This window comes from Dromiciops gliroides, chromosome 2, assembly GCF_019393635.1.
Source record: "Dromiciops gliroides isolate mDroGli1 chromosome 2, mDroGli1.pri, whole genome shotgun sequence".
NCBI classification, from domain to species: domain Eukaryota; kingdom Metazoa; phylum Chordata; class Mammalia; order Microbiotheria; family Microbiotheriidae; genus Dromiciops; species Dromiciops gliroides.
The window spans coordinates 28041677-28066255 of NC_057862.1; the positions used below are offsets into that span (position 1 = coordinate 28041677).

Consider the following 24579-nt stretch of genomic DNA (forward strand, 5'->3'; position numbering starts at 1 on the left):
ATAATAGCAATATTAAACATGTATGTGACAAGTGTTATAGCATCCAGATTTTTAGAGAAGTTAAATGAGTTACAAGAGGAAATAGACAGTTATACTATACTACTGGGGGTCTGAATCTGCTCCTCACAAAATCAGAGAAATCTAGCTACAAAATAAATAAGAAATAGGTGAATAGACTGTCAGAAAAGTTACACATGATAGATGTCTGGAGAAAACTGAATGGGGATAGAAAGGAATATACCTTTTTCTCAGTGGTACATGGAACATTTTGAAAAATTGACCTTATAGTCAAATGCAGAAAGTCAGAAATAATAAATGCACCCTTCTCAGACCATGATGCAATAAAAATCACATGTAATAAAGAGCCATGGAAAGGTAGATTGAAAATCAATTTGAAACTAAATAATTTCATTCTAAAAAATGAGAGGGTCAAACATCAAATCATAAAAACAATCAATAACTTTATCCAAGAGAATGACAATAATAAGACAATATACCAAAATCTGCAGGATGCATCCAAAGCGGTGCTTAGGGGAAATTTTATGTTTCTAACTGTTTACATAAATAAAAAAGAGAAAGAGGAGATCAATGAATTGGGCATGAATTTTAAAAAGCTAGAAAAATAACAAATTAAAAGTCACCAATTAAATACTAAATTAGAAATCCTGAAAATTAAAAGAGAAATTAATAAAATTGAAAGCAAGAAATCTATAGAACTGATCAACAAAACTAAGAGCTGGTTTTATGAAAAAAACAATGAAATAGATAAAACATTCATTAATTTTAATTTTTTAAAAAAAGAAGAAAACCAAATTACCAGTATCAAAAAATAATGGGGTGATTTTACCAACAATAAAGTGGAAAATAAAGCAAAAATTAGGAACTATTTGCCCAACTGTACACCAGTAAATTTGACAATCTAAATGAAATAGATATTTACAAAAATATAAACTGCCCAGATTAACTGAAGAGGAAATAAAATCCTTAAATAAGCCCATATTAGAAAAAGAAATTGATGAACTCCCTAAGAAAAAATCCCCAGGGCTAGATGGGTTTATAGGTGAATTCTACCAAACATTTAACGAACAATTAATTCCAATATTATACAAATGATTTGGAAAAAATAGGTGAAGAAGGAGTTCTAGCAAATTTATTTAATGACACAAATATGGTGGTGATACCAAAACCAAGCAGAGCCAAAACAGAGAAAGAAAATTATAGACCAATTTCCCTAATGAATATTGTTGCTAAAATCTTAAATAATATATTAGCTAGGAGATTACAGCAAGTGATCACCAGGATAATACACTATGACCAGGTGGGATTTATACCAGGAATTCAGGGCTGGTTCAACATTAAGAAAATTATTAACATAATCAACTACATCAATAAGAAAACTAACCAAAATCATATGATTATCTCAATAGATGCAGAGAAAGCTTTTGACAAAATACAGCACCTATTCCTAATAAAAACACTAGAGAGCTTAGGAATTGGTGGAGCTTTCCTTAAAATAGTAAGTAGTATCTACCTAAAACCATCAGCAAGCATTATATGTAATGGAGATAAGTTAAAGGCCTTCCCAATAAGATCAGAGGTGAAACAGAGATGTCCATTATCACCTCTATTGTTTAATATTGTACTAGAAATTTTAGCTTCAGCAATCAGGGACAAAAAGGAATTAGAATACGTAAGGAGGGAAACAAAAGTATCACTCTTTGCAGATGATATCATGGTATACTTAGAGAATCAACTCAAAAATTACTTGAAAGAATTATTAACTTTAGCAAAGTAGCAGGATATAAAATAAATCCACATAAATCATCAGCATTTCTATACATGACCAAAAAAGTCCAGCAGCAAGAGATGGAAAGAGAAATTCCATTTAAAGTAATGGTAGATAATATAAAATACTTGGGAGCCTACTTGCCAAGACAAACCCAGGAACTCTATAAATACAATTACAAAACACTTTTCACACAAATCAAATCAGATCTAAATAATTGGAAAAATATCAACTGCTCATCGATAGGCCTAGCTAATGTAATAAAAATGACAATTCTACCTAAATTAATTTACTTATTCAGTGCCATACCAATCAGACTACCTTAAATTATTTTATAGAGCTGGAAAAAAATAACAACAAAATTAATCTGGAAAAACAAATTGTCAAGAATATCAATGTAAATAATGAAAAAAATGCACAGGAAGGTGGGTTAGCTATACCAAATATGAAGCTCTATTATAAACTGGCAGTCATCAGAAGTATTTGGTACTGGCTAAGAAAGAGTGGAGGATTAATGGAATAGGTTAGGAACAGGAAACACAGTAGTAAATGACTTTAGCAATGTACTGTTTGATAAACCAAAGACTTTAGCTTCTGGGATAGGAACTCAGTATTTGACAAAAACTGCTGGGAAAACTGGAAGATAGTATGGCAGAAATTAGGCATAGAGCAACATTTGACACCTTATACTAAAATAATTTCAAAATGGGTATATGATTTAGACATAAAAGGTGATACCATAGGTAAATTAGGAGAGGAAGGAATAATTTATCTCTCAGATTTTTTGAAAGGAGAACAGTTTATGACCAAACAAGAGATAGAGAATATTATGAAATGCAAAATGGATGATTGTGGTTACATTAAATTAAAAAAGGTTTTGTACAAACAAAAGCAATGCAACCAAAATTAGAAGGGAGGAAGAAAGCTGGAAAACAATTTTTATAGCCAATACTTCTGATAAAGGCCTCATTTCTAAAATATATCAGGAACTAAATCAAAATTATAAGAATCCAACTCATTCCCCAATTGAGAAATGGTCAAAGGTTATGAACAGGCAGTTCTCTGGTGAAGAAACAAAGCTATCTATTCCCATATGAAAAAATGCTCTAAATCACTATTGATTGGAGAGATGCAAATTTAAACAATTCTGAGGTACCACCTGACACCTATCAGATTGACTAATATGACAAAAAAGGAAAATAATAAATGTAGGAGCTGTGCAAAATCAGAACACTAATGCATTGTTGGTGGAGGTATGAACTGATCCAACCATTCTGGAGAGCCATTTGGAATTATGTCCAAAGGGTTATAAAGATGTGCATACTCTTTGATCCAGCAATACCACTTTTGGGTCTTTTTCCCAAAGAGATCATGGAAAAGGGAAAAGGACCCACATGTACAAAAATATTTATAGCTGCTCTTTTTGTGGTGGCAAGGAATTGGAAATTGAGGGGATGTCCATCAATTGGGGAATGGCTGAACAAGTTGTGGTATATGAATGTAGTGGAATTCTATTGTTCTGTAAGAAATGATGAGCAGGAAGAGTTCAGAGAAACCTTGAAGGACTTGCATGACTGATCATGCATGAGATGGGCAGAACCAGAAGAACATTGTACACAGTATCATCAACATTATGTGTTGATCAACTGTGATAGACTAGATTCTTCTCACCAATACAATGGTACAAGAAAATTCCAAGGGACTCATGATGGGACGGGGGGGGGGGGAATCTCCAAATCCAGGGAAAAAAAGGAACTGTGGAATATGGATGCCGATTGAACCATGCTGTTTCTTTTTGTTTTTGGTGCTGTTGTTTTTCGTTGTTGAGGTTTTTCCTTTTTGCTCTGATTCTTCTCTTGTAGCATGACTAGTGCAGAGGTATGTTTGGTGTTATTTTATATATATATATATATGTGTGTGTGTGTGTGTGTGTGTGTGTGTATGTATGTATATGTATATGTATATATATACATACATACATACATACATATATATATATATATGTGGCCTATGTTGGATTGCCTGCTGTCTGGGGGAGGGGTGGAGGGTGGAGGTTTGAAATTGTAAATCTTATGGAGGCAGGTGTTGTAGGCTATTTCTACATGTGGCTGAAAAATAGTAAAAATAATTTTATTTAAAAAAGATCACAAAGGTAGTAAATATTACATGTTGCATTTGAATTAAAATATTCAATAATGGAAAACCATTACCTCTAATATTACCTTTAATCTACTCTCTATATGTTTTTCTTCAATGTGCTTACTTATTTACCTACTGTCTTTAAAATTACAATGCAAGTTTCTTGAGGACAGAGGCTGATCTTGCAAATTCTTTGCACACAATGCCTTGTATATAATAAGTACTTAATGAATGTTTGTTTATTGCTTGGGATTATAAACTGAAAAATATATGTTAATTGATGATCTTTCCATACATCAATTAAAAGAACACAAAGCAGAAAGTTATCCTTTTTGGCTGTCATTGAAACTAAATCCTGTTCAAGGAATATTTTGAAGTTGTGCTAGCAAAGTTCACATTAAAAATATTTTTTTGGTCAGGGTAATTCTCAGATGTGACTACTGATCCATAAGTTAAGCAAAATAACCCAAGAAGAGAGAACTTTGGAATTGTGGAGTGCATAAGTGTAATGGATTATTTTTTTAAAACAGGTTCTGGTACCAGAGGATGCAAGAGTAAAGGTAAAATTGTTGTTGTTTTTTTTCATAGAGATCATTTATAAGTCCTCCACCATGATCATTCAGGTATTTGGGATGTGATAAGAAGCTATTCAACTTCTCCACAGAGTATTACCAATACTGAGAATTGGTAGGGTAGCAGAAATGTCAAGGTCATAGCTAGGAGTTGAGATCCAAGTTCTACCAGCTTCTCAGTAATGGCTAGTGGAGAGTATCTCTTTCCTGCTGTCCCTCCCCATTCCATTATTCCTTTCCTCTATTTGGCCAAAAAAGAAAAACAGAATCAATCTTCATTTACAGAGGGTCTCAGTAAAGATAGCATTTCATGATTATAAAGCGATACTTATATCTTTATAGCTTTCTCTTTGAGAAATAAATGAGGTACCATGTCCTTTGCTGTCCACCATATACCTAATTTGATTAAAATCAATCAACATGCATTTAATAAGTTCTAATTATATTTCTGGTCATTGTTTTAGATTTTTAGATGCTGTAGTTAATTCCCTAAAGCAATGGAAGCATGGATCCATCCCAGAAAATAAATATCAGATAGCTGCATGCACATACAAAGGGAACTTAATTTTATTTATTTGTTTTAATTTTCACTCAGGGAAATGTACGAGGACTACTGCTTGTGAGAGAAGCATTATGTATCAGAGTCGGGAAGCTCTGCCTTCAAATTCAAGCTCTGAAAAATAGTGCCTATATGACCAGAGGCAACTTTCTTAACTTCTCTGTGTTCTAGGCAACTGTAAGGACATACATTTAGGAGACGGTGTTAGCATGTATTGGTAGATAGACTTTTGTCACACCAGAGTTTCCTTTAATCAAAGATAATACAAATCTAGTTCCTATCTCTAATAATGCAAATATGTATGTATTTGATATATACACATATATGTATATGCATACATGTATATATGCACATACAAACATGCATTCAATCATATATACATACGCACATATAGGGGATATAGGGAAGCAAACATTCATAAAATGCAGTGCCTTCCCTAAGGTTTGCATATGTCCCAAATAATCTATGTAGAGAGTATCAGGGCATATAATATGGGAAAATAAACATTTTTGTTAGCCAATGCTACCAAAACAAATGGGATTCAATAGTCAATACCATGGTAACCCCTCCAACCAGGCCTCAAAATGTTCAACTGATTATAGTGAAGGCCTCCCTGACTTCTCCCAAACACTTTGTTTTCAGGAGGGATGGGGTGAGGTACAGCTGGCTTGCTTTCGAAATTACTCTTAGAACAAAAACATGGCAAGAACATCATCATTTTAAAAATTGTTTTATGGTCTTCTTGATGGTGACCATTGAAATTTGGAAGGACACATGATAAGGAAGTCCAGGTTTCAATGTTGGTTGCTGTGGAAACTTGGCCTAATGCATGTGTTTTCTTGCTCTTTCTCTCTTTTTTAAAATGACTTTAATTACCATCTCAAACTGCAGAATCGCTATTGAGAGGAATGATATCAATTGTTGCATTTGATTTGGAGTCCATTATTCTTGATTACTTGTTCTGTTGATTTTCTTAATTATTGAAAATAAACCACAAGATTCCTTCACTGCCTCCCCTCTTTGCATAAGTAATGAGAATTATCCTTTTAAAAAGTTAGAATATTGTCTTATGCATTGCATCTAACTGAAAAGACAGCTGGCTCTGCAGTCATGGCATTGGGTTCTGCCTCTCCCACTTGAAACCTGAGGGATCTTTGGCAAGTCACTTAACCTCCCTCAGCCTCAGTTTCCTCCTAGGTAAGATGAAATTAATGCACTAAAGTGACTTTTAGCTCCTAATTTTGAATAATGGAAGCAGAACTAGACATAGAGGCATGAAAAAAGCTGGTTTCAAATTCCAAGTTGGGCTCTTACTAGTTGTGTGACTTGTTGGGAAGCCACTTGATCTCTGTATTTGATTTCTCATTTTGTAAAGCAGTCATAATAGTTACTCTCTTTCAGAGTTTTCGTGAGGATCAAAGGTAATCTCTGTAGGAGAGAGATTAGACACTTGGAATTAAAGTACAGAAGAAGGAGTAATGTATAGAAGTTGCAAAGAGATGAATATTGTATTTCAATAAACATTTTTATTTAAAGTTTTGTGCTCCAAATTTTATCCCTTCTTCCCTTCATCTCCTTCCCCCTCTTTGAGGCAGGAAACAATCAGATATAGGTATACCTATGCAATTATGTAAAATAATACCTTATTAATCATTTTGTATAAGAAAATTAAAATGAAAGAAAGTGAAAGATAGCATGCTTCAGTATGTGTTCAATCAATATCAGTTCTTTTTTTTTGGAAGCAGATTGTATGCTTCATCATTATTTTAGTGGTGGGAACAGGTAAGTCATTCACAATAGGGATGAATATCTTAAAGAGAAGTTACTTGAAAATGGAATGAGTGGCCTTTGGGGGCAGTTGGTTCCTTCTCCCCAAAAAACTTCTTGTAAAATCTGGATTACCACATATAATGGAAGGTGATTATACTCTATAGGCTGAAAATGGAGCTAAGAAATGAAGTTTTCAAATAATTTTTTGTAATACAGTAAGCAGTCATAAGATAATTTGGGCAAAATTAAAAAGAAACAGATGTTTATATATTCTACAACTGGAATCAACAAACAATGGGTATAAATATGATGCTTATGACATTTATTACATATGTGACCATGAACAAATCACTTCACCAATCTGGAACTCAATTTCACTACCTATGAACAGTATTTGTAGTGCCTATCTCTCTAGGTTGTTAATTTTATTTACGTTTCATTGATATGTTTATTGACATCCTTTTTCCCCCAATATTTTTCCAATCCTGACCCCAACTTCACTCTCCTCCAAAAGGGCTCTTCCTTGTAATAAAGAAGTTTAGTTAAGGAAAATAAATAAAATTGTTTAGGCTCTTCCTTGTAATAAAGAAATTTAGTTAAGGAAAATAAATAAAATTGTTTACTGTGTCCCCAGCAATAATCTATTACATCTTTGACAAGGAGCAGGAGACACATTACTTCCTCAGTTCTCTGCTCACAATCTCACAAAGTGATTATGATTATGAAATGAAAATCTCTCTTCCTATATTTTATCCTCCATTTTGTAGCTAAACTCCTTGAGAAAGTGATTTACAATCATTGTTTCTTTTACTCTATCCAAGACATTCTTTAGATTGACTTGACATTTCATTATTCAATTAAAACTGCCAAGCTTTGAAAACCCCAACATTATTATGGATCTCTTAATTCCTAAAACTAGATTCTTCCTGACAGCTCCATAGCCTTTGCTTTTCCCAATCAGCCTCTTCTCATTGATATTCTCTCTTTCCTAGGTTTTCATAACTCTGACCTTCCTGATTCTCCTACTTTTCTAAAAACTCCTCAGTCTCATTCCCTGGATCTTCATCTAGGTCATGTGCAGTAACTATATTTGTCCCTCCAAAGTCTGTTCTTGGAATTCTTCCTTATTCATTTATAATATTTCACATGGAGTTTCTTTCATCTCACATACATGATATATATAATATATATGTATGTATATATATATATGTATGTATGTATGTATATATACACATACATACATATATATATATATATATATATATAATAAGTATACCTTTTAATTTTGCATGTGTAATTTGCTTCTTTTCTTCTACATTATCACTCACTTCTGTGAACTTGCATTTCCATTATATTTTTCCCTCTGTTTCTTTGGTAAAATTTGCTATGATAGATTTAAGCATTTATTTTTTCTATTCTACCCATTATTTTTTTGTAGTTCAGGACACAAATTCTGCTTTCATAAATCTACTTTCTCATTTAAGCCTCTCAGGAAGAGTCTTTTTGTGGTCCCATGTCCTTCTCAAATTACAAAGTGTCTTTGGTATCATCAAATATTAGATTTTTTCCTTAATTGTACAGTATTTATTCATAGCTGCCTATATTCATTTACTAGACCTGGTGGCCATTTATCCTTCTATTACTTTTTTTTCTTTTAATTTATCTTTTGCTCTTCTAGATCTATTAGATTTCTTCTTCGTAAAGTACTTAGTTTGAGTCTGCTCTCCCCCTACACCCTTTACTTTCCTTATCACTCATTTCATGACCCTCTCCATTCTTATTGTGGTTTCTTTGTGGTCTGGATCATAAAGTATCTCAACCTGTTAATACATTGGTGAATTCATGGTTCACCAGCCTAGATTCCTGACCCAACTGACTGTTTGGTGGTCACAAAGGATCTCAGTGGCCTGCAGTGTTCTTTCCTTGAAACTTAGTTGAGTGTTACACAGTTTACCACAAAGATAGTGTCCCATTCTGGTAACCTGCCCCACTTCCTCTGTTCCCTAGTTCTCTAGCTTGTGTAACAGTTAAAATAATTATTTTAGAAACAAATTTTGGCTAATCTTATCATCAATTTCTACCAGTAAGGTATTGACCAAATGTCTCCTTTGCTTCTTATGGTCCCAAGAGCACATATGGTTATGTGTCACCCTATTCAATAAGAGGTGTGTCACACATCAATCCAATATAATTGGGTAATTATATATCAATCCAATCCAATGGTTAACATCATTTGGAGGTGGGTCATATGAAAACGAATTTGAGGAATAGACTACTCAAGTAAAGATGACATTAGGGATAAATACAGAGACTAGCACCTAAACTGACATAATAGTTCCTACCTAGAACTTGTTTATGCAAGCCAAATTTCATCAGTAAAGTACTTCAGCTTTTTCTAAACAAAAGAACCTAATGTTCCTTTTGTGAGCCTGGAGTTGGGATGGGTTTGACCTAGTTAAGATTTAATGGAATTTCTAGGGGCAGCTAGGTGGTGCAGTGGATAGAGCACCAGCCATGGATTCAGGAGGACCTGAGTTCACATCCAGCCTCAGACACTTATCACTTACTAGCTATGTGACCCTAGGCAAGTCACTTAACCAAAATTGCCTCACGAAAAAAAAAAAAAACGATTTAATGGAATTTCTAAAAGAAAGCTTGTCTTTGGGTGGAGAGAAAATGGTACTAAAAAAGGGGAGGTCTCTGGCTCCCACAAGATATTATTAATAATTCTTTCTCACACCTGTCATAGATAGTTTAGATCCTATTCAGTAAGATCAGAACCTGCTTTCCCCCACCAGCAGAAGTTCAGAGCTTTTCAGCTTTAGCTCTTCAACACAAAAGCCTTTATAGACTTGTTTTGTTTCCTGAAGGGATATAGCCAAGTTGACTGTCAAGACCTGGCCAAACATCCCCAGTATGGAGGAAGGTTGCAGGGGTTGGTTTTGATATAGGCCTATATTGTTTCCTTTGGTCTGGTACTATGACTCTGTTGCTAGTAGCCAGAGAAGGTTTAAGAAGGATGCTGAATAAGGTCACGGTCAATGAGTGTCACTTCCTGGTATGTTTTTTTGTTTGTTTGTTTATTTTCTTTTGGACTCTGGATATTCTAGGTCATGGAAATTACTGAAGTTACTTTATTTTTAACACATCATTTCTATTTTGAAAAAAATATTTAGAGACCCCAGGGATTGGAGAAAATGTATAATCTATTATTTTCTAACTCCTGTAACATCAAATTCTCATTTGCACTTAACCCAAATATCTATTGGCAATTCTTATCATTTCTATCTTTACAACAGTTCCTGTATACTCATCTTTTCTATCCATAAAGCTTCTATACTGGTAGATGTTCTCATCATACCTAGACTATTTCAAGCTGGTTGGTTTATCTCCTTCCCTCAAGCACCTTTCCTTTCCAGACTATCCTCCACTCTTCTGCATTTGCCAAGGTAACCTTTCCAAAATGTGGTTCTGACCATGTCAATATCTGCAACATATTCACAAAGTCCAATCGCTCCCAAATCCCTCTAGAATAAAATATTAATAATTCTCACTGGCAATGTAACTTTCGTGACTTGGCTTCTTTCTTCTGTAAGGGCCGCATTTTGTATGAGGAGAGTTAATTGGGTGGCTTGCCATAATATTGGGGTAAGAAAGGAGATTAAGAGCCTCTTTTCAATAAACAAAACAGGGTTTATTAATGGGAACAAATTTAAAACACAAGTGATGTTAATAAAGTTAGGGACAGTGAAAAAGGGAATAGGGGAAGGAAAAAATACAACCCACAAACTCAACACCACCAAGTATCAGCAGCAGTTCTAAAGAGAACCAGCTGCACAGTTCTCCTTGGTCTGGATCTCGGGTCTGCCACACCAGCATCTTGCTCACTCTCTCTCCCACCCCAAAGTGAGAGCTCCATCCCTTCTCTCTCCCAGAAGCCCCCTCTCCCACTGGAAACAGGGCTGTCCACATATAGCCCCAAGCTAATTGGCTGGCTAGCCTGACTGACAGAACCAACAGGCCACTCTACAAACGCAAGCCGGCCTCTTCCAAATGCTGAAGACCACCTGACTTGCCCTCACCAGGCTTCTCGTCATGGCAGGGCCTCACTCGAGTATAATTTGCCTAGGCCCATGTACTTGTGCAGGTGTCTGGCGCAAGGTCAGCACACATGGGTGTATGCTGTGGCCTCCAACTCTAGTCAAAGAGGTCATACAAAACCCAAATCACGTTTAATTCCTCATAATGCTTTTTAAGGTTTTGTATTTTCCTTTCCTGTTTTGGTGAAATTAGGGTTATTCTGAATGCACAACACTCCTGATTAACTATTGTTTTTCATTGACTGTTCATGATGTTTAGAATATTCTACCTACTCCCTTCTACCCCTGGTTTCCTTTAAAACTCTACCCACTGGGGTGGCTAGGTGGTGCAGTGGATAAAGCACTGGCCCTGGATTCAGGAGTACCTGAGTTCAAATCCAGCCTCAGACACTTGACACTTACTAGCTGTGTGACCCTGGGCAAGTTGCTTAATCCCCATTGCCCCGATTAAAAAAAAAAAAAAAAAAGCTAATTCATCTTTATACAGTGGTAAAGCACCAGCCCTGTATTCAGGAGTACCTGAGTTCAAATCCGGCCTCAGACACTTGACACTTACTAGCTGTGTGACCCTGGGCAAGTCATTTAACCCCTATTACCTCACCCCCCCCCAAAAAAAAATAGATAGATAGATAAATAAATAAATAAACCCAACCAAACAACAACAACAAAAAAAACTCTATCCACTGAAAGAGATCTTTCTTCCCTTATCCCTGCCTCAATGCTACATTCTTATTTCAGAGATTCCTTCAGATTTTTGTATGCATATTTTTGTTTTCTTCATTAGATTGTGAGCTTCTGAATTTATGGGCTATGATTTTACTTTCTATTCCCCGTACTTAGCAAAGTGTTTGGTACAAAGAAGGCATTTTATAAATGCCTGCTGTTGGTGATAATGATCATCATGCTGATTACAATGATAATAATTGGTATTAACTACCAAATCACTTATCATTCCATCAGTCCAGAAACATGTATTAAGTACCTACTAAATGCCAGACATTTTACTAAGCTTTGGGAATATGAGAGAGGGAAAGAGTGGGAGGGAGGGAAGGAGGGAGAGAGAGAGAGAGAGAGAGAGAGAGAGAGAGAGAGAGAGAGAGAGGGAGAGAGGGAGAGAGAGAGAGAGAGAGAGAGAGAAGGAGGGAGGGGGAAAGAGGGGGGATGCAGGAAGGAAGGAATTAAAGAAGGAAGAAAATAAGTTAGGGAGTAAAAAAGGGAAGAAGGGAGGAAGAAAGAAAATATTTATCAAGAAACTTACATTCTGGGGCAGTTAGGTGCCATAGTGGATAAAGCACTAGTCCTGGATTCAAGAGGCATGTACTAGCTGTGTGACCCTGGGCAAGACACTTAACCCTCATTGCCCTGCAAAAACAAAAACAAAAACGAAAAACAAACAAAACAAACAAAAAAAGAATCTTACATTCTAATAGGGGATGATAACACCATAAAATATTAATAACTTGAAAAGCAGTGTTGTGGGAGAAGGAGATGCCCATGGTGGGGGGGGTGTAAATTCATGTGGCAAATGGGGTTATGTCTGAGGTCAGTTTTCTCCTCAAATAGAGATTAGGATTTCAATGTTCTAATCCCAATTGGAGAGGCAGAGGTTAGTGATGAGATGGCACACCAAGGCTGATGAAATCATACAACATGATGACATTATTATAATTTGAGGTTCCTATGACATAATGTAAAACTTAGAGAAGACTCAAGGTATGGCACCCAGTTGAACATTGAGGACATAATATAAAGTATCTAATATATTAAATAAAATATTCAATTATCTTTAATAATATTGAATATCATTAAATATTTAACAGTATATATTTACATAAAGTAATATATCATATATTATATTGAAATGATAGAATTTGGACCTGTGATTTCATTAATATATGGACATTTCACTAGAGGAGGCTGCCTATCCCACCTCATTGCATCTCATTGTGCCAGTCAGTTGCCCTGAGTTTAAGTGATTTCCCCTGGTCAACAGCTGATTTAAAAGGTGTGTCTTGAAACAAAGCCTAACTGCTTTAGAACATAGCCACTAGACCTAGCTGCCTGTCACCCTGTGTACATTTATATTAATTCTGGAAACTATAAATTTACATGTAAATGCATATGTATTATATTTTGTTTATATATGTTTGATGCAAACAATCTTGTATACATACATTTATTTTGTTCACTATTAATTTGGATATGGTAGCTTTTTTTTTGCAGGGCAATGAGGGTTCAGACAGTTAGTAAGTGCCAAGTATCTGAGGCTAGATTTGAACTCAGGTACTCCTGAACCCAAGACACCCAGTGCTTTACCCACTATGCCTCCTAGCTGCCCTTTGTTCCCTATTTTTTTTTGCTGAGGCAATTGGGGTTAAGTGACTCACCCAGGGTCACACAGCTAGTAAGTGTCAAGTATCTAAGGCAGGCTTTGATCTCAGGTCCTCCTGACTCCAGGGCCAGAGCTCTATCCACTGTGCCACCTAGCTACCCCTTGTTCCCTATTAAAAGATAAGTTCATTGACAGTGAAAGTTGGGGCAACCTACTTTCTATCTATCTAACCTATCTTTCTATCATCAGTGCTTGGAACATAACAGGTGCTAAATAAATGTTTGCTAATTGATTGAATAATTGAATTATGCACAATTTGTTTTTTCTTATTTTTCTTTTTAAAGTATTTTGTTGAGAACATTTTCTATCATGAGTAATTTGAAATTGTTTTGGATCATTGCACTGCTAAGAAGAGCCAAGTCTATCCCTATTGTTCATCACACAATGTTGCTATAACTTTATATGATGGTCTCCTTGTTCTGCTCCTCTCAGCCATCATCAGCTCATGTAAGTCCTTCCAGGTTTCTCTGAACTCCTCCTGCTCACTGTTTCTTATAGCATATAGTATTTCATTATATTCATATACTACAACTTGTTTAGCCATTCACCTATTGATGAGTATTCCCTCAATTTTCAATTCTTTGCCACCACAAACAGAACTGATATAAATACTTTTGTACATGTGGATCCTTTTCCCTTTTCTATGGTCTCTTTGGGATACAGATCTAGCAGTGGTACCACTAGGGAAAGGGGTATGAAAAGTCTCAACAACCCTTTGGGCATAGTTCCAAATTACTCTCCAGAATGGTTGAATTAGTTCACAGCTCCACCAACAATGCATTAGTGTTCCAATTTTTCCACAGCTTCTACATTTATTTTCCCTTTTTGTCGTATTAGCCAACCTGATAGGGGTGAGGTGGTACCTCATAATTGTTCTAATTTGGGTTTCACTGACCAATAGTGATTTAGAGCATTTTTTCATATGGCGATAGATAGCTTTGACTTCTCATCAGAAAAGTGCCTGTTCATATCCCTTGACCATTTCTCAATTGAGGAATGACTTAGATTCTTATAAATTTGATTTAGTTCCCTATAAATTTTAGAAATGAGGCCTTTTTCAGAAGTCCCAAACAACAAGAGGGACCCTCCTTTTTCTCCCTCTCCCACCATGACAGTTCCTCAATGAAAAAAGGCCAGTTCAGCCAGCTGACCTCTGCTTTCTAGTTTCTAATATTCTATTCACCTCTTTAACTTCTTGTTTATTTTGTAGTTAGATTTATCTAATTCTGATAGGGGAAGTTTCAGATCACCCACTAGGATAATTGTGCTGTATATTTCCTCTTGTAATTCATTTAAGTTCTCCCCTAAGAATTTGAATGCTATACCACTTGGTGCATACATATTTAGTATTGAAATTACTTCATTATCTATCATACATTTTAGCAAGATGTAGTTTCCTTCCTTATCTCTTTTTTCCAGTTATCTTCTAATTTTATTTTCTGTAAATCTAAAAATGTTCATTTATCATGCTTGCTTAAAAATGACAAGCCTATTAGAAAAGGGAGATTTTGGTTGCTCCAGTGGTGCTCTAGCATTGCATTTGTGTGTCTGAGTATCCTTTTCCCCCCTGTTTTCAGCATTTGTTTATATAAGATTTTAATTTCAAAATTTTCTCCCTCTTTACCGTCCGTCCCCCCCTCCCACAGACAGTAGGCAATCCAATATAGGTTATATATATTTATATATGTGTGTATATATATGTATATTTACATGTATATGTGCATGTATGTGTGTATATGTAGGCATGCATACATGTATGTACACATGTGTGCACATGTGTGTGTGTATGCACACACAATAACACAAACACACCTCTGCAGTAGTCACACTACAAGAGAAGAATCAGAGCAAAAAGGAAAAACCTCAGAAAAGAAAAACAATAGAACCAAAACCAAAAGAAATATTATGGTTCAATCAGCATCCATATTCCACAGTTCCTTTTTTTGTTCCAGATTTTGAGATTCCCCCCATATAGATGGCAATATTACAGGTAGCAACTATTCAATATAGATAGATAGATAGATAGATAGATAGATAGATAGATAGATAGATAGATAGATAGATAGATAAATAGATGGATGATAGATAGATAAAAGCTTGAAACAACCCCAATTAATTACCAATCATCAGATGTTCTTAATTTAATTACATGTGCTTTTGCTCTAACCTTTACACAGAAAATCATTAATATAATATTTACCCTATGCTAAGCACTTTACAATCATGCGATCCACACAATCCTGGGAACTAAGGTCTATTACAGAAAAGTAAACTGAGATAGATAGAACTTTTCTTAGGGTCACACAACTGGTATGTTTTTTTTAATGCCAAAACTTTTTACTGTTAAGTACTAATTTACTATAATAAACCTGATATAAGAGCACACATTCAGACCACGTTATTTCTTTTATGGCAGATTTTGGTTTAAATCAAATCAATTGTTACTAATGGTAACATTTTAATTCTATGGCCTAGTACTCTGCATTTATAAAATAAAAATTATCATTTATAAATTCACATAATACCTTTGTGAAAGATGCATAGTGACAATTTATCCCCCTGCTATGTAAAAATTTTTTTCTTCCCTTTTCCAAGGATCTACTAAGACCTCTGCAGCTACATTTGAAACTTATCAGATAACAAATTAAAGTTATAATGTGCTAGCTTTTTCTTTTCCAAGGCTTTGGTGACCTGCAGGTAAAGAATTTGACTGAACATTGCTGACAGGGTGTGGCCAGTTTGCAATTTGGATAGCACAAGGAAATTTTTTTTTCAAATTTCATATAATAAGCACATCAATCAATAACCAATATTTTAACCATATCCAATATTTATATAACATTAGATTTTATGTTTCTCTAGAGATTTATCCTAAAAGATGGCTAGATGCAATTAAGTAGATGGTGCTATAACCTTAGTAGCTGAAAACTGAAGACAGAGTTTGAAAGTCAGGTTTAAGACAAAATGTCCTAATTGTTAGAGACTGATGTATTTTCTAGTTTTTAATGAAATTGAATCACTGTACTTTACTGAGCATGTGGTTAGATCTTAAAGCCTTAAAATACAACTGAGGATATTCTATGAGGTTCTTACTATGCCCACTACACAGAAAACTATTATTACACTCTATTAAGTTAATAACTCAAAAAGAATTTAAAGAATCTCCATTCTGACAATATCTCTAATAAAATGAACTATTAAACTGCTGAGGCACTTTTCTTGTACATGTTACAAACCACATAACTAAGGTCACAGTTTAAATTATACAAATTTCCTGATAGAGGAAATTTATCTTAATGATAAATTTAACTTAAAATGAGACAAGAATTGATTTGATAACACCTGGATTTATTTGCCAAATGATATCCTATAAGACCTCAAATGATAATTTAATAATTTACCCAAGAATAATTTATCCTAAGCATTTTATATTTTCCTGTTTTTAAAAGTTATTCCACTTATATATATGTATGTATATATCACATATATATATATATGTATGTGTATATGTATATGTTTTTAAATGGCAATATATAAAATATTTTACTTGCTCTTAGTTTGTATGGATCCCCAAATTTCTTCACCTTTTTGATGATCTTTTCTTGCTAATGCAAACTCTTTCTTTGTTGGTGAGCCTGTCAGCTTTTAAAACAATAGCAAAAGTACATTTCTATGGTCACTGAAATGACACTTTTCTTTTTCTTTCTTTCCTTTCTTTCTAGTTGAAAATAAATAAATCAGCATTTTATTGCCACATTCAGCTTTCTTAGTTTTCATGATATTGTTAGAGCATTTCTTTCTGCCCTTCTCCCACTTTCTCACCCTAGTCACAGCATGAACTTCTAAATTCCAAGCACAAAATTACATTTTTGGCAGAAACTTGAACACACGAGATAATCTCACACATTTACACAAAGACAAGACACATGAAACAATCACATATAATTTCTTTTTAGCTTTTCTTTAACCTAGTTTAGACCAGTCTTTAGTAAAGCCTAATCATTTTAGCAATATTTGTGCACATAAAAATGTTTCTTAACTATTTCCTATACAACAGATCTACAAGAGAACTTAGCCAGATTAAATAATTTGAAATTTATATTCCCCCAAAGAGGAATTCCTACATTTTAGAAATAGTTTGTGATAGCTATCTTCTATTCAATGCTCTAGTTTCTTCCTGGGACAAGCACTTTTAGTTAAGTGAGAGTTCGAGGTTTGAGTTGGAATGTGGAAAGAAATATTCACCTTACAAGTGAGAGTCTGCAGCTAATTTGGGAAAAAAAAAAACTCCTGTAGGACAACTTGCCATGACCTGTGTTGGAGAGTGAATTCCATTTCCATTTTCCAATTAAATCTGAGTCACAAGGCACCATTTCTGTCAAATATTAAAATATAGTTTTTGTATCTGCCTGTCTCCTACAAACAGATCAGAGAAATGATGTTTAATTTTTCCTACAAAATTAATAAACAGATCAGAAAAATAATAATATCTTATAAAATCTCTTCCAAAGTGAACCAGATCGGAGAACATGATACCTGTCCTCATATGAAACAGATCAGAGACAGACAGAAAAACATAATATCAATTTAATATTTTGTTCCAAGCAGAAAGGTAACACAATCTGATCATGTGGAGACTTCCCTCCTAAGAGAGAAGCTTGGGGACTCCTCATTTCTTAAGGTATATATGATTTGACCTTAGAGAAAAGATGTTATAGTAAAGGAATATTGCATTTGAAATAAAAAAAAGATCTGGTATCAAACAACTATGGTAACCTACTCACTACCTGTGTGATTTTTAGTAGATAATTTCATCCCCTCTGACCGTTGCTTTCCCCAAAAGTAAAATAACGGTTCTAGGCTCACATTGTGCCACATGTGTCCTTGAGATTAAAATCATAATTCCCCAAGAGCTTGTGATCCTTTGCTTTAGCAACTTATCCTTTAAAGAAATGTTTCATATTCCAAATAGCAATCTTGCAATGGGGAGAGAAAGATCCTTTCCTGCCACAATTCATTCACTGACTTCATGCATTTATCTAAATTTTTCCATCCCCCTCTCCATTATCCTGAAATCTCAGGGGGAAAAACTAAAACAAAACACTTTATCATTAATTCATTTTTCCTTTGATAAAAGTTTCCTCTTTGATATTTGCAGGAAACAGATTCAATTACTTTCTACAGAAAAAGGATATTTTAATTGGAAGTATCTATATGGGAAACACTGCTTCTATTTCATTTCAATCATGTTCTTCCTTTTAAAATGCTCCTGAAGACACATTCTGAATATAAACATTTATGTTTCTCCATATATTTTTGTTTTACATTTGGAAATCAATCTTCCATGCAATGGTTCACTTTTCCTCTGACTGCAGAAGCCATGTGCACTAATCCAGTTCTGTGTTATCTCAGAGTTTAAGGCTTCTCACTAGATTACTCATGCTGATCCCCATGAAGGAAAACCCATGGAAAACCCTATTTCAAGATGTTAAATTTGAGCTTAATCAAGCCATTTAAAATTAATCTCTCTTGTTTCTCCTGACTTCCAGGCAAATCTTATAGGATCAGAGAAGTAAAGACAAAGACATCTCAATAAGTGGTCATTTACCCAGCCCATTCATTTTTGCAGATGAGGAAGTAAAAGCCAACAGGAGGTCAATGACTTGCACAGTCTCACAAAGAGCTATTTGATCCTCAATTTTCTAACTCAGACTCAGAATTCTATCTTAAATAATATCCTGCTAGTAGCCTATGAATTAGCAAACTCAGTAAAACTGCAGTCACACCCATTTTCAGATATTTTAAAATCTAATCTATGGAAAAAAAAGTATTTATTAAGCATCCACTATTTGCCTGGAATTGTTCAATCCCTATGCCAAAGAAACATACCTAATGGAGGAGGACAAGCAAATTTAAACCCAAGCAGTACAAATATATATTCAATGAACGCAAATTTATACAAAATAGTTAAACAAAAGGTATATTGAAACAGAGAACATTAGCACGTGGGGAACAGGAAAAACTTCATACAGAAAAATTATTTTTGATCTGTATCTTAAAGGAACATAAGAACTCTAGGAGGCAGAAGTAATAAGGACATGAGAAAAAGGCTGTGAGAAGGCACAGTGATAAGAGATTCAACATGGCTTAAAGGTCATTTTTTTTTCATATTATAGAAGGATGTCCTTATTTCTAACTTTCAAATCCTAGTCTTATCATGTATTACCTACTTGACTCTTGGTAAGTCCCTTTACCTTGCTTGGTATTAGTTCTAAAATGTTAGAGCAAATGAACTGTAAGATTTCTTCCAGTTGTTTTTCTTTTTTTCCATAAAAGTATTTTATTATTTTCCAGTTACTTGTAGAGATTGTTTTCAACATTTGTTTTTATAAGATTTCTAGTTTCAAATTTTTTCTCCCTCCTTCTCCTCCATCCCCCCTTTCCAGGACGGCAAATCATCTGCTATAGGTTATATATGTATAATCGCATTAAACATGTGTCTGCATTAGTCATGCTGTGAAAGAAGAATCAGAGTAAAAGGGAAAAACATCAAAAGAGAAAAAAGAACAACAACAAAAAAATAGAAATAGTATGGTTCAATCTTCATCTAGATTCCAGACTTATTTTTTTTTTTCTGGATTTGGAGAACATTTTCCATCATGAGCCCTTTGGAAGTATCTTGGACCATTGTAATGCTGAGAAGAATCAAGTCTATCACAGTTTATCAACACATAATGTTGTTGATACTTTGTAAAATGTTTTCCTGGTTCTGCTCATTTCACATAGCATCAGTTCATGTAAGTCCTTCCAGGTTACCCTGAAATCTGACTGCATATCATTTCTTACCGCACAATAGTATTCCATTACATTTATATACCATGACTTATTTAGACAATCGCCAATTGATAGGCAACCCCTCAACTTCCAGTTTCTTGCCACCACAAAAGGAGCAGCTATAAATATTTTTGTACATGTGGGTCCTTTTCCCTTTTCCATGATCTCTTTGGGAAAAAGACCTAATAGTGGTATTGCTGGATCAATGGGTATGCACAGCTTTATAGCCCTTTGGACATAATTCCAAATTGCTCTCCAGAATGGTTGGATTAGTTCACAGCTCCACCAACAATGCATTAGTGTTCCAATTTTCCCCACAGCTTCTACAACATTTATTATTTTCCTTTTTTGTCATGTTAGCCAATCTGATAGGTGTCAAGTGGCATCTCAGAGTTGTTTTAATTTGTATTTCTCTAATCAATAGTGATTTAGAGCATTTTTTCATATGGGAATAGATAGCTTTGTTTTCTTTATCAGAGAACTGCCTGTTCATATCCTTTGACAATTTCCCAATTGGGGAATAAGTAGCATTCTTATAATTTTGATTTAGTTCCCAATATATTTTAGAAATGAGGCCTTTTTCAGAAATACCGGCTATAAAAATTATTTCCCAGATTTCTGCCTCCCTTCTAATTTTGGATGCATTGTTTCTGTTTGTACAAAACCTTTTTTAAATTAAAGTAATCAAAATCATCCATTTTGCATTTCATAATATTCTCTATGTCTTGTTTGGTCATAAAGTGTTTTCCTTTCCAAAAATCTGAGAGATAAATTATTCCTTCCTCTCCTAATTTACCTATGGTATCAACTTTTATGTCTAAATCATGTACCCATTTTGACCTTATTTTAGTCTAAGGTATAAAATGTTTGTCTAAGCCTAGTTTCTGCCATATGCTCTTAGTTTTTCCAGCAGTTTTTTTTTTTCAAATAGTGAGTTCCTATCCCAGAAGCTGGAATCTTTGGATTTATCCAACAGGACATTACTGAAGTAATTTACTACTGTGTCTCCTGTGCCTAACCTATTCCGTTGATCCTCTCCTCTATTTCTTAGCTATTACCAAATAGTTTTGGTGACTGCCACTTTATAGTAAAGCTTCAGATTTGGTACAGCTAGCCCACCTTCCTGTACATTTTTTTATTACTTACCTAGATATTCTTGACCTTTTGTTTTTCCAGATTAATTTTGTTATTATTTTTTCTGGCTCTCTAAAATAATTTAGGTAGTCTGATTGGTATGGTTTTCTTCCAGTTTAATGTTACCCTAACCCTCTATCTCTTAAATTCTATTAATAACATTTATATTTTCTTCTTATATTCCAAATATCTACTTTCTTCCCTTTTTCCAATTGCATTTCTGCCACTTATACCTGTGTGACCTTGGACAAGCACCTTAACAACTGTGACCTCAGGTTATTATTTTTTTAATTTTTTAAAATGGGAGGAGATATGTTTATCTACCTAGTAGAGATAGATGGATAAATAGATGATATTTAGATAGAATTATGTCTATACTTATATATCTACTTTTATATATATAGTCACATACAAGCACAATAGAAGCATACATATATGCATGCATATGTGTATATATTTGTATTGTTTATGTGTATAGAGACATGCATACACATATATGTATATTCATTAATGTTTGGCAAACACTTTTGTTTTCATTACACTGAAAAACATGTTTTCTTTTTAATAGACTCGGTAGACTCTTATTTAAAAGGTATTTATTTTAGTGTCAGAATGATTGTTCTACTCCTCAAGCTATGCTACCTTACAGCCAAGCATCAGAACAGGTAACTGACCTCTCATCAAAAAGGCTATAAACAGCTTCTTCCAAAGTGACCATGTCTCTTAAGAACATTACTTTATACTTTGACAGACTGTCTTTAATCATTGAAAAAATAAAATAATAATAATATTGGTCTGCATGTGTTATTCAGCAGTAATGATGATGACAACAACAACAGCAGCAACAACAAAAACCAAACAATTTGTAGTAGGAACTGAAGGAGAGAGCACCTTTCTCAGTTTTACTTGGGTAACATGCTTCCAGAAACGACTTGTCTTGGCCTCTGTCTCCTGAAATTGTTCATGATTGTCACTGTCAAAGTCATTTAATATTTGCAGTAGATCTAAATCAAAATGTGCATGTTGAATGTATCTTTCTCTTTGCATTATACCTTAAGTCAGCATTGGTCATGGTTGAGCACACTAGATGTGATAACTCCTACACAACTGGCTAAAGTGTTGCTGCTTTCATTTCTGACTTGATAGAACCACTTTTCCCCCATTATCTAGTAACTCTTATTGAGGTAGTCCTTTGAAATTCCTTCATTCATTACACTATTCTTTTTTTTTTTTTTTTTTGGTGAGGCAATGGGGGTTAAGTGACTTGTCCAGGGTCACACAGCTAGTAAGTGTCAAGTGTCTGAGGCCAGATTTGAACTCAGGTCCTCCAGAATCCAGGGCCAGTGCTTTATCTACTGCGCCATCTAGCTGCCCCTCATTATACTATTCTTAATGGTGGTTTGAGATTACAAATACAAAATCTGTTAGACTTAAAAAGCCTCTAGGTAGTACCTCTCCCACCAGTAGAGTTTTGCAGAGGGGAAACCTGAGATTCAGAGAAGAAAATTGGAAGCATAGAATTAATTAAATGTTTAATTTTAAATGGAAATATGTCATCATCATTATTAAATTTTATCATTATTATCATTATTACTTTGTAGGTCTATGGCTTATGACCTATGGAAACAACCTGTTAAATTTCCCCATATTAGCAATGCAGATCAGTAAGAGTTCTTTAATTTTCAATCTTAAAAATTTTCCCTGAACTCTGAGATTTCATGACTAACACAGGATTATGCAGATAGTAAGGGTCAAAGGCAAAACCTGGACTTAATCCATCTTGTCTTTAAGACCAGCTCTCTGTACTATAAGGTGAAAGAAACATTCTTTGCCTTGCTGTCTTGTAGCTTCTGAGTTTTTCTCAGATTGTACGTTCTGTTCACATTCTATCCTCTATCTAATATATAACCCTGCTTTTAGAATATATGTATGTATACATATATATTCTCCAAATGATATGCATATGGGTATGTGCATACATATATATAATTTTTAGAGTATCTGGACTCACAATTTCAATAGTGTATGAAACTCCATAGTTAATTCCATCTACTGATACAAATCAACTCATCTCTAATTTTTACAGGTAGAGAGCTGATTGAGATATCCAGGAATTAAACAATTTGACCATCATCATACAGTCTCTTTACATCAAATTAAAATTTTAGATCAATGGTTGGTCCTTTCTCTGATAAACCATTCTTCAACTATAGCTGGTATGTGATGTCAGTATATACTTTCATTATTCAGTTATATAAAATAAGGAGTTCACACCATACAAGAGGTCGCTAATCTTAATTAATGTCTCCTTGTTGGGGGTGGCGGGGTGGGGAGCTTGTCAATGGGATAAAAAAATAGTTTGTAAATATATTATACTATTGAAATGAATGAATTTTCTTTATTGCTTATGCACATGTTCTTAATAGATTCTAGTATTTATTTCATATTGGGAAGAAGGCATTCAAAGATTGAATGAAAATCAAGGGTTATAGGGACCAAAAAATATTTGGTCACTGAGGTCAAAGATGTCACTAATTAACCTTAATGGTCAGTCTCATTTCTTAATCTTCATGGAGATACATGATTGAACATCAATAGCTTCTCCATTCCATGAAGGGATAATTCCTTAAATGAAAATTCTTTCTTTGAAATCTAGTGATTAGACTATGCAATAGCAGTCACAGTAGATACAAGAAGGATTTCTTTGCTTGACTATGTGGAAAATGCTTTTAGCACATCATAAATTACAAGAATATTACCATATTGTTTGAAGAACAATACATTTAAACACACCAGCCTCTATGGAATATATTTTCTTAAATAATATTTTTGTTACTCCAGTTATGGAAAAAATAAATTACCATGAACTAAAATATTATTGAATGTGAATGGATTTTTGACTGTTATTCAGTACTTCTATACACCCATCATTTTATGTCCAAATTATGCTTTATCCACACCATGCTTGACAAATCTTGTTACTGACAAATAGCATTGTTTTAAATCAACTGAAGTAATAAATATCTATAGCTTTAAATAAGATTCCGTGCCCATCATCTAGGTTGGATTAGAACTGGACAAATATTGTTTGTCTTTTATCTCTTCAAAATCTCTTAATAGAAATTGTTCCTTTAATGAAACATATTTGGATACTTGATGCAAGAAAAAAACATGGTTTTATCCCTTGTCCTTATATCTACCTGTCGCTGACTTCATGTTGGTATTATCAAATAGATCTCTGAGCTTATTAGTGTGAAATTTTTCTTGAACTGATACAACTCACAGATTACGCA

General features: G+C 34.2%; 1 pseudogene; it reads left to right on the forward strand.

Moving 5' to 3' along the window:
* Window positions 1-3649: 3649 nt before the first annotated feature.
* The window catches only part of LOC122738202, an 85798-nt pseudogene continuing 64868 nt past the window's right edge, over window positions 3650-24579 (forward strand).